A 12,573-nucleotide genomic window follows, 5' to 3' on the forward strand; every position below is an offset into this window, starting at 1 on the left:
GAATCCCCATGTAACAGCAAGGCTCAGAAGAGCCCACACACTCAGCTCTTAACCCCAGTGTGCAGAAAGTGTCAAAACGTGTTTTTCAGCAGAAATAAACATGTTTCTGCAAGTTTGTTCAACCCCATGTAAGTTATGGGGCAGTAAATGCACACTTTTCAAAACGTGTTTTTCAGCCCGAAATAAACGCGTTTTTTTAGACAACTGAATCTCCATGCAACAGCAAGGCTCAGAAGAGCCCACACACTCAGCTCTTAACCCCAGTGTGCAGAAAGTGTCAAAACGTGTTTTTCAGCAGAAATAAACATGTTTCTGCAAGTTTGGTCAACCCCATGTAAGTTATGGGGCAGTAAATGCACACTTTTCAAAACGTGTTTTTCAGCCCGAAATAAACGCGTTTTTTCAGACAACTGAATCCCCATGTAACATCAAGGCTCAGAAGAGCCCACACACTCAGCTCTTAACCCCAGTGTGCAGAAAGTGTCAAAATGTGTTTTTCAGCAGAAATAAACATGTTTCTGCAAGTTTGGTCAACCCCATGTAAGTTATGGGGCAGTAAATGCACACTTTTCAAAACGTGTTTTTCAGCCCTAAATAAACGCGTTTTTTCAGACAACTGAATCTCCATGTAACAGCAAGGCTCAGAAGAGCCCACACACTCAGCTCTTAACCCCAGTGTGCAGAAAGTGTCAAAACGTGTTTTTCAGCAGAAATAAACATGTTTCTGCAAGTTTGGTCAACCCCATGTAAGTTATGGGTCAGTAAATGCACACTTTTCAAAACGTGTTTTTCAGCCCGAAATAAACGCGTTTTTTCAGACAACTGAATCCCCATGTAACAGCAAGGCTCAGAAGAGCCCACACACTCAGATCTTAACCCCAGTGTGCAGAAAGTGTCAGAACGTGTTTTTCAGCAGAAATAAACATGTTTCTGCAAGTTTGGTCAACCCCATGTAAGTTATGGGGCAGTAAATGCACACTTTTCAAAACGTGTTTTTCAGCCCGAAATAAACGCGTTTTTTCAGACAACTGAATCCCCATGTAACATCAAGGCTCAGAAGAGCCCACACACTCAGCTCTTAACCCCAGTGTGCAGAAAGTGTCAAAACGTGTTTTTCAGCAGAAATAAACATGTTTCTGCAAGTTTGGTCAACCCCATGTAAGTTATGGGTCAGTAAATGCACACTTTTCAAAACGTGTTTTTCAGCCCGAAATAAACGCGTTTTTTCAGACAACTGAATCCCCATGTAACAGCAAGGCTCAGAAGAGCCCAAACACTCAGATCTTAACCCCAGTGTGCAGAAAGTGTCAGAACGTGTTTTTCAGCAGAAATAAACATGTTTCTGCAAGTTTGGTCAACCCCATGTAAGTTATGGGGCAGTAAATGCACACTTTTCAAAACGTGTTTTTCAGCCCGAAATAAACGCGTTTTTTCAGACAACTGAATTCCCATGTAACATCAAGGCTCAGAAGAGCCCACACACTCAGATCTTAACCCCAGTGTGCAGAAAGTGTCAAAACGTGTTTTTCAGCAGAAATAAACATGTTTCTGCAAGTTTGGTCAACCCCATGTAAGTTATTGGGCAGTAAATGCACACTTTTCAAAACGTGTTTTTCAGCCCGAAATAAACGCGTTTTTTCAGACAACTGAATCCCCATGTAACATCAAGGCTCAGAAGAGCCCACACACTCAGCTCTTAACCCCAGTGTGCAGAAAGTGTCAAAATGTGTTTTTCAGCAGAAATAAACATGTTTCTGCAAGTTTGGTCAACCCCATGTAAGTTATGGGGCAGTAAATGCACACTTTTCAAAACGTGTTTTTCAGCCCGAAATAAACGCGTTTTTTCAGACAACTGAATCCCCATGTAACAGCAAGGCTCAGAAGAGCCCACACACTCAGATCTTAACCCCATTGTGCAGAAAGTGTCAGAACGTGTTTTTCAGCAGAAATAAACATGTTTCTGCAAGTTTGGTCAACCCCATGTAAGTTATGGGGCAGTAAATGCACACTTTTCAAAACGTGTTTTTCAGCCCGAAATAAACGCGTTTTTTCAGACAACTGAATCCCCATGTAACAGCAAGGCTCAGAAGAGCCCACACACTCAGATCTTAACCCCAGTGTGCAGAAAGTGTCAGAACGTGTTTTTCAGCAGAAATAAACATGTTTCTGCAAGTTTGGTCAACCCCATGTAAGTTATGGGGCAGTAAATGCACACTTTTCAAAACGTGTTTTTCAGCCCGAAATAAACGCGTTTTTTCAGACAACTGAATCCCCATGTAACAGCAAGGCTCAGAAGAGCCCACACACTCAGATCTTAACCCCAGTGTGCAGAAAGTGTCAGAACGTGTTTTTCAGCAGAAATAAACATGTTTCTGCAAGTTTGGTCAACCCCATGTAAGTTATGGGGCAGTAAATGCACACTTTTCAAAACGTGTTTTTCAGCCCGAAATAAACGCGTTTTTTCAGACAACTGAATTCCCATGTAACATCAAGGCTCAGAAGAGCCCAGACACTCAGATCTTAACCCCAGTGTGCAGAAAGTGTCAAAACGTGTTTTTCAGCAGAAATAAACATGTTTCTGCAAGTTTGTTCAACCCCATGTAAGTTATGGGGCAGTAAATGCACACTTTTCAAAACGTGTTTTTCAGCCCGAAATAAACGCGTTTTTTTAGACAACTGAATCTCCATGCAACAGCAAGGCTCAGAAGAGCCCACACACTCAGCTCTTAACCCCAGTGTGCAGAAAGTGTCAAAACGTGTTTTTCAGCAGAAATAAACATGTTTCTGCAAGTTTGGTCAACCCCATGTAAGTTATGGGGCAGTAAATGCACACTTTTCAAAACGTGTTTTTCAGCCCGAAATAAACGCGTTTTTTCAGACAACTGAATCCCCATGTAACATCAAGGCTCAGAAGAGCCCACACACTCAGCTCTTAACCCCAGTGTGCAGAAAGTGTCAAAACGTGTTTTTCAGCAGAAATAAACATGTTTCTGCAAGTTTGGTCAACCCCATGTAAGTTATGGGGCAGTAAATGCACACTTTTCAAAACGTGTTTTTCAGCCCGAAATAAACGCGTTTTTTCAGACAACTGAATCCCCATGTAACATCAAGGCTCAGAAGAGCCCACACACTCAGCTCTTAACCCCAGTGTGCAGAAAGTGTCAAAATGTGTTTTTCAGCAGAAATAAACATGTTTCTGCAAGTTTGGTCAACCCCATGTAAGTTATGGGGCAGTAAATGCACACTTTTCAAAACGTGTTTTTCAGCCCGAAATAAACGCGTTTTTTCAGACAACTGAATCTCCATGTAACAGCAAGGCTCAGAAGAGCCCACACACTCAGCTCTTAACCCCAGTGTGCAGAAAGTGTCAAAACGTGTTTTTCAGCAGAAATAAACATGTTTCTGCAAGTTTGGTCAACCCCATGTAAGTTATGGGGCAGTAAATGCACACTTTTCAAAACGTGTTTTTCAGCCCGAAATAAACGCGTTTTTTCAGACAACTGAATCCCCATGTAACAGCAAAGCTCAGAAGAGCCCACACACTCAGCTCTTAACCCCAGTGTGCAGAAAGTGTCAAAACGTGTTTTTCAGCAGAAATAAACATGTTTCTGCAAGTTTGGTCAACCCCATGTAAGTTATGGGGCAGTAAATGCACACTTTTCAAAACGTGTTTTTCAGCCCGAAATAAACGCGTTTTTTCAGACAACTGAATCCCCATGTAACATCAAGGCTCAGAAGAGCCCACACACTCAGCTCTTAACCCCAGTGTGCAGAAAGTGTCAAAATGTGTTTTTCAGCAGAAATAAACATGTTTCTGCAAGTTTGGTCAACCCCATGTAAGTTATGGGGCAGTAAATGCACACTTTTCAAAACGTGTTTTTCAGCCCGAAATAAACGCGTTTTTTCAGACAACTGAATCCCCATGTAACAGCAAGGCTCAGAAGAGCCCACACACTCAGATCTTAACCCCATTGTGCAGAAAGTGTCAGAACGTGTTTTTCAGCAGAAATAAACATGTTTCTGCAAGTTTGGTCAACCCCATGTAAGTTATGGGGCAGTAAATGCACACTTTTCAAAACGTGTTTTTCAGCCCGAAATAAACGCGTTTTTTCAGACAACTGAATCCCCATGTAACATCAAGGCTCAGAAGAGCCCACACACTCAGCTCTTAACCCCAGTGTGCAGAAAGTGTCAAAACGTGTTTTTCAGCAGAAATAAACATGTTTCTGCAAGTTTGGTCAACCCCATGAAAGTTATGGGGCAGTAAATGCACACTTTTCAAAACGTGTTTTTCAGCCCGAAATAAACGCGTTTTTTCAGACAACTGAATCCCCATGTAACATCAAGGCTCAGAAGAGCCCACACACTCAGATCTTAACCCCAGTGTGCAGAAAGTGTCAGAACGTGTTTTTCAGCAGAAATAAACATGTTTCTGCAAGTTTGGTCAACCCCATGTAAGTTATGGGGCAGTAAATGCACACTTTTCAAAACGTGTTTTTCAGCCCGAAATAAACGCGTTTTTTCAGACAACTGAATCCCCATGTAACATCAAGGCTCAGAAGAGCCCACACACTCAGCTCTTAACCCCAGTGTGCAGAAAGTGTCAAAACGTGTTTTTCAGCAGAAATAAACATGTTTCTGCAAGTTTGGTCAACCCCATGTAAGTTATGGGTCAGTAAATGCACACTTTTCAAAACGTGTTTTTCAGCCCGAAATAAACGCGTTTTTTCAGACAACTGAATCCCCATGTAACAGCAAGGCTCAGAAGAGCCCACACACTCAGATCTTAACCCCAGTGTGCAGAAAGTGTCAGAACGTGTTTTTCAGCAGAAATAAACATGTTTCTGCAAGTTTGGTCAACCCCATGTAAGTTATGGGGCAGTAAATGCACACTTTTCAAAACGTGTTTTTCAGCCCGAAATAAACGCGTTTTTTCAGACAACTGAATCCCCATGTAACATCAAGGCTCAGAAGAGCCCACACACTCAGCTCTTAACCCCAGTGTGCAGAAAGTGTCAAAATGTGTTTTTCAGCAGAAATAAACATGTTTCTGCAAGTTTGGTCAACCCCATGTAAGTTATGGGGCAGTAAATGCACACTTTTCAAAACGTGTTTTTCAGCCCGAAATAAACGCGTTTTTTCAGACAACTGAATCTCCATGTAACAGCAAGGCTCAGAAGAGCCCACACACTCAGCTCTTAACCCCAGTGTGCAGAAAGTGTCAAAACGTGTTTTTCAGCAGAAATAAACATGTTTCTGCAAGTTTGGTCAACCCCATGTAAGTTATGGGGCAGTAAATGCACACTTTTCAAAACGTGTTTTTCAGCCCGAAATAAACGCGTTTTTTCAGACAACTGAATCCCCATGTAACAGCAAAGCTCAGAAGAGCCCACACACTCAGCTCTTAACCCCAGTGTGCAGAAAGTGTCAAAACGTGTTTTTCAGCAGAAATAAACATGTTTCTGCAAGTTTGGTCAACCCCATGTAAGTTATGGGGCAGTAAATGCACACTTTTCAAAACGTGTTTTTCAGCCCGAAATAAACGCGTTTTTTCAGACAACTGAATCCCCATGTAACATCAAGGCTCAGAAGAGCCCACACACTCAGCTCTTAACCCCAGTGTGCAGAAAGTGTCAAAATGTGTTTTTCAGCAGAAATAAACATGTTTCTGCAAGTTTGGTCAACCCCATGTAAGTTATGGGGCAGTAAATGCACACTTTTCAAAACGTGTTTTTCAGCCCGAAATAAACGCGTTTTTTCAGACAACTGAATCCCCATGTAACAGCAAGGCTCAGAAGAGCCCACACACTCAGATCTTAACCCCATTGTGCAGAAAGTGTCAGAACGTGTTTTTCAGCAGAAATAAACATGTTTCTGCAAGTTTGGTCAACCCCATGTAAGTTATGGGGCAGTAAATGCACACTTTTCAAAACGTGTTTTTCAGCCCGAAATAAACGCGTTTTTTCAGACAACTGAATCCCCATGTAACATCAAGGCTCAGAAGAGCCCACACACTCAGCTCTTAACCCCAGTGTGCAGAAAGTGTCAAAACGTGTTTTTCAGCAGAAATAAACATGTTTCTGCAAGTTTGGTCAACCCCATGAAAGTTATGGGGCAGTAAATGCACACTTTTCAAAACGTGTTTTTCAGCCCGAAATAAACGCGTTTTTTCAGACAACTGAATCCCCATGTAACATCAAGGCTCAGAAGAGCCCACACACTCAGCTCTTAACCCCAGTGTGCAGAAAGTGTCAAAACGTGTTTTTCAGCAGAAATAAACATGTTTCTGCAAGTTTGGTCAACCCCATGTAAGTTATGGGGCAGTAAATGCACACTTTTCAAAACGTGTTTTTCAGCCCGAAATAAACGCGTTTTTTCAGACAACTGAATCCCCATGTAACATCAAGGCTCAGAAGAGCCCACACACTCAGCTCTTAACCCCAGTGTGCAGAAAGTGTCAAAATGTGTTTTTCAGCAGAAATAAACATGTTTCTGCAAGTTTGGTCAACCCCATGTAAGTTATGGGGCAGTAAATGCACACTTTTCAAAACGTGTTTTTCAGCCAGAAATAAACGCGTTTTTTCAGACAACTGAATCCCCATGTAACAGCAAGGCTCAGAAGAGCCCACACACTCAGATCTTAACCCCATTGTGCAGAAAGTGTCAGAACGTGTTTTTCAGCAGAAATAAACATGTTTCTGCAAGTTTGGTCAACCCCATGTAAGTTATGGGGCAGTAAATGCACACTTTTCAAAACGTGTTTTTCAGCCCGAAATAAACGCGTTTTTTCAGACAACTGAATCCCCATGTAACATCAAGGCTCAGAAGAGCCCACACACTCAGCTCTTAACCCCAGTGTGCAGAAAGTGTCAAAACGTGTTTTTCAGCAGAAATAAACATGTTTCTGCAAGTTTGGTCAACCCCATGTAAGTTATGGGGCAGTAAATGCACACTTTTCAAAACGTGTTTTTCAGCCCGAAATAAACGCGTTTTTTCAAACAACTGAATCCCCATGTAACATCAAGGCTCAGAAGAGCCCAAACACTCAGCTCTTAACCCCAGTGTGTAGAAAGTGTCAGAACGTGTTTTTCTGCAGAAATAAACATGTTTCTGCAAGTTTGGTCAACCCCATGTAAGTTATGGGGCAGTAAATGCACACTTTTCAAAACGTGTTTTTCAGCCCGAAATAAACGCGTTTTTTCAGACAACTGAATCCCCATGTAACATCAAGGCTCAGAAGAGCCCACACACTCAGCTCTTAACCCCAGTGTGCAGAAAGTGTCAAAACGTGTTTTTCAGAAGAAATAAACATGTTTCTGCAAGTTTGGTCAACCCCATGTAAGTTATGGGTCAGTAAATGCACACTTTTCAAAACGTGTTTTTCAGCCCGAAATAAACGCGTTTTTTCAGACAACTGAATCCCCATGTAACAGCAAGGCTCAGAAGAGCCCACACACTCAGATCTTAACCCCAGTGTGCAGAAAGTGTCAGAACGTGTTTTTCAGCAGAAATAAACATGTTTCTGCAAGTTTGGTCAACCCCATGTAAGTTATGGGGCAGTAAATGCACACTTTTCAAAACGTGTTTTTCAGCCCGAAATAAACGCGTTTTTTCAGACAACTGAATCCCCATGTAACATCAAGGCTCAGAAGAGCCCACACACTCAGCTCTTAACCCCAGTGTGCAGAAAGTGTCAGAATGTGTTTTTCAGCAGAAATAAACATGTTTCTGCAAGTTTGGTCAACCCCATGTAAGTTATGGGTCAGTAAATGCACACTTTTCAAAACGTGTTTTTCAGCCCGAAATAAACGCGTTTTTTCAGACAACTGAATCCCCATGTAACAGCAAGGCTCAGAAGAGCCCACACACTCAGATCTTAACCCCAGTGTGCAGAAAGTGTCAGAACGTGTTTTTCAGCAGAAATAAACATGTTTCTGCAAGTTTGGTCAACCCCATGTAAGTTATGGGGCAGTAAATGCACACTTTTCAAAACGTGTTTTTCAGCCCAAAATAAACGCGTTTTTTCAGACAACTGAATCCCCATGTAACATCAAGGCTCAGAAGAGCCCACACACTCAGCTCTTAACCCCAGTGTGCAGAAAGTGTCAAAACGTGTTTTTCAGCAGAAATAAACATGTTTCTGCAAGTTTGGTCAACCCCATGTAAGTTATGGGTCAGTAAATGCACACTTTTCAAAACGTGTTTTTCAGCCCGAAATAAACGCGTTTTTTCAGACAACTGAATCCCCATGTAACAGCAAGGCTCAGAAGAGCCCACACACTCAGATCTTAACCCCAGTGTGCAGAAAGTGTCAGAACGTGTTTTTCAGCAGAAATAAACATGTTTCTGCAAGTTTGGTCAACCCCATGTAAGTTATGGGGCAGTAAATGCACACTTTTCAAAACGTGTTTTTCAGCCCGAAATAAACGCGTTTTTTCAGACAACTGAATTCCCATGTAACATCAAGGCTCAGAAGAGCCCACACACTCAGATCTTAACCCCAGTGTGCAGAAAGTGTCAAAACGTGTTTTTCAGCAGAAATAAACATGTTTCTGCAAGTTTGGTCAACCCCATGTAAGTTATGGGGCAGTAAATGCACACTTTTCAAAACGTGTTTTTCAGCCCGAAATAAACGCGTTTTTTCAGACAACTGAATCCCCATGTAACAGCAAGGCTCAGAAGAGCCCACACACTCAGCTCTTAACCCCAGTGTGCAGAAAGTGTCAAAACGTGTTTTTCAGCAGAAATAAACATGTTTCTGCAAGTTTGGTCAACCCCATGTAAGTTATGGGGCAGTAAATGCACACTTTTCAAAACGTGTTTTTCAGCCCGAAATAAACGCGTTTTTTCAGACAACTGAATCCCCATGTAACAGCAAGGCTCAGAAGAGCCCACACACTCAGATCTTAACCCCAGTGTGCAGAAAGTGTCAGAACGTGTTTTTCAGCAGAAATAAACATGTTTCTGCAAGTTTGGTCAACCCCATGTAAGTTATGGGGCAGTAAATGCACACTTTTCAAAACGTGTTTTTCAGCCCGAAATAAACGCGTTTTTTCAGACAACTGAATTCCCATGTAACATCAAGGCTCAGAAGAGCCCAGACACTCAGATCTTAACCCCAGTGTGCAGAAAGTGTCAAAACGTGTTTTTCAGCAGAAATAAACATGTTTCTGCAAGTTTGGTCAACCCCATGTAAGTTATGGGGCAGTAAATGCACACTTTTCAAAACGTGTTTTTCAGCCCGAAATAAACGCGTTTTTTCAGACAACTGAATCCCCATGTAACATCAAGGCTCAGAAGAGCCCACACACTCAGCTCTTAACCCCAGTGTGCAGAAAGTGTCAAAATGTGTTTTTCAGCAGAAATAAACATGTTTCTGCAAGTTTGGTCAACCCCATGTAAGTTATGGGGCAGTAAATGCACACTTTTCAAAACGTGTTTTTCAGCCCGAAATAAACGCGTTTTTTCAGACAACTGAATCTCCATGTAACAGCAAGGCTCAGAAGAGCCCACACACTCAGCTCTTAACCCCAGTGTGCAGAAAGTGTCAAAACGTGTTTTTCAGCAGAAATAAACATGTTTCTGCAAGTTTGGTCAACCCCATGTAAGTTATGGGTCAGTAAATGCACACTTTTCAAAACGTGTTTTTCAGCCCGAAATAAACGCGTTTTTTCAGACAACTGAATCCCCATGTAACAGCAAGGCTCAGAAGAGCCCACACACTCAGATCTTAACCCCAGTGTGCAGAAAGTGTCAGAATGTGTTTTTCAGCAGAAATAAACATGTTTCTGCAAGTTTGGTCAACCCCATGTAAGTTATGGGTCAGTAAATGCACACTTTTCAAAACGTGTTTTTCAGCCCGAAATAAACGCGTTTTTTCAGACAACTGAATCCCCATGTAACAGCAAGGCTCAGAAGAGCCCACACACTCAGATCTTAACCCCAGTGTGCAGAAAGTGTCAGAACGTGTTTTTCAGCAGAAATAAACATGTTTCTGCAAGTTTGGTCAACCCCATGTAAGTTATGGGGCAGTAAATGCACACTTTTCAAAACGTGTTTTTCAGCCCAAAATAAACGCGTTTTTTCAGACAACTGAATCCCCATGTAACATCAAGGCTCAGAAGAGCCCACACACTCAGCTCTTAACCCCAGTGTGCAGAAAGTGTCAAAACGTGTTTTTCAGCAGAAATAAACATGTTTCTGCAAGTTTGGTCAACCCCATGTAAGTTATGGGTCAGTAAATGCACACTTTTCAAAACGTGTTTTTCAGCCCGAAATAAACGCGTTTTTTCAGACAACTGAATCCCCATGTAACAGCAAGGCTCAGAAGAGCCCACACACTCAGATCTTAACCCCAGTGTGCAGAAAGTGTCAGAACGTGTTTTTCAGCAGAAATAAACATGTTTCTGCAAGTTTGGTCAACCCCATGTAAGTTATGGGGCAGTAAATGCACACTTTTCAAAACGTGTTTTTCAGCCCGAAATAAACGCGTTTTTTCAGACAACTGAATTCCCATGTAACATCAAGGCTCAGAAGAGCCCACACACTCAGATCTTAACCCCAGTGTGCAGAAAGTGTCAAAACGTGTTTTTCAGCAGAAATAAACATGTTTCTGCAAGTTTGGTCAACCCCATGTAAGTTATGGGGCAGTAAATGCACACTTTTCAAAACGTGTTTTTCAGCCCGAAATAAACGCGTTTTTTCAGACAACTGAATCCCCATGTAACAGCAAGGCTCAGAAGAGCCCACACACTCAGCTCTTAACCCCAGTGTGCAGAAAGTGTCAAAACGTGTTTTTCAGCAGAAATAAACATGTTTCTGCAAGTTTGGTCAACCCCATGTAAGTTATGGGGCAGTAAATGCACACTTTTCAAAACGTGTTTTTCAGCCCGAAATAAACGCGTTTTTTCAGACAACTGAATCCCCATGTAACAGCAAGGCTCAGAAGAGCCCACACACTCAGATCTTAACCCCAGTGTGCAGAAAGTGTCAGAACGTGTTTTTCAGCAGAAATAAACATGTTTCTGCAAGTTTGGTCAACCCCATGTAAGTTATGGGGCAGTAAATGCACACTTTTCAAAACGTGTTTTTCAGCCCGAAATAAACGCTTTTTTTCAGACAACTGAATTCCCATGTAACATCAAGGCTCAGAAGAGCCCAGACACTCAGATCTTAACCCCAGTGTGCAGAAAGTGTCAAAACGTGTTTTTCAGCAGAAATAAACATGTTTCTGCAAGTTTGGTCAACCCCATGTAAGTTATGGGGCAGTAAATGCACACTTTTCAAAACGTGTTTTTCAGCCCGAAATAAACGCGTTTTTTCAGACAACTGAATCCCCATGTAACATCAAGGCTCAGAAGAGCCCACACACTCAGCTCTTAACCCCAGTGTGCAGAAAGTGTCAAAATGTGTTTTTCAGCAGAAATAAACATGTTTCTGCAAGTTTGGTCAACCCCATGTAAGTTATGGGGCAGTAAATGCACACTTTTCAAAACGTGTTTTTCAGCCCGAAATAAACGCGTTTTTTCAGACAACTGAATCTCCATGTAACAGCAAGGCTCAGAAGAGCCCACACACTCAGCTCTTAACCCCAGTGTGCAGAAAGTGTCAAAACGTGTTTTTCAGCAGAAATAAACATGTTTCTGCAAGTTTGGTCAACCCCATGTAAGTTATGGGGCAGTAAATGCACACTTTTCAAAACGTGTTTTTCAGCCCGAAATAAACGCGTTTTTTCAGACAACTGATTCCCCATGTAACAGCAAAGCTCAGAAGAGCCCACACACTCAGCTCTTAACCCCAGTGTGCAGAAAGTGTCAAAACGTGTTTTTCAGCAGAAATAAACATGTTTCTGCAAGTTTGGTCAACCCCATGTAAGTTATGGGGCAGTAAATGCACACTTTTCAAAACGTGTTTTTCAGCCCGAAATAAACGCGTTTTTTCAGACAACTGAATCCCCATGTAACAGCAAGGCTCAGAAGAGCCCACACACTCAGATCTTAACCCCATTGTGCAGAAAGTGTCAGAACGTGTTTTTCAGCAGAAATAAACATGTTTCTGCAAGTTTGGTCAACCCCATGTAAGTTATGGGGCAGTAAATGCACACTTTTCAAAACGTGTTTTTCAGCCCGAAATAAACGCGTTTTTTCAGACAACTGAATCCCCATGTAACATCAAGGCTCAGAAGAGCCCACACACTCAGCTCTTAACCCCAGTGTGCAGAAAGTGTCAAAACGTGTTTTTCAGCAGAAATAAACATGTTTCTGCAAGTTTGGTCAACCCCATGTAAGTTATGGGTCAGTAAATGCACACTTTTCAAAACGTGTTTTTCAGCCCGAAATAAACGCGTTTTTTCAGACAACTGAATCCCCATGTAACAGCAAGGCTCAGAAGAGCCCACACACTCAGATCTTAACCCCAGTGTGCAGAAAGTGTCAGAACGTGTTTTTCAGCAGAAATAAACATGTTTCTGCAAGTTTGGTCAACCCCATGTAAGTTATGGGGCAGTAAATGCACACTTTTCAAAACGTGTTTTTCAGCCCGAAATAAACGCGTTTTTTCAGACAACTGAATTCC

This window comes from Lepisosteus platostomus, chromosome 6 (genome assembly GCF_059453375.1).
Source record: "Lepisosteus platostomus isolate fLepPlt1 chromosome 6, fLepPlt1.hap1, whole genome shotgun sequence".
NCBI classification, from domain to species: Eukaryota; Metazoa; Chordata; class Actinopteri; order Semionotiformes; family Lepisosteidae; genus Lepisosteus; species Lepisosteus platostomus.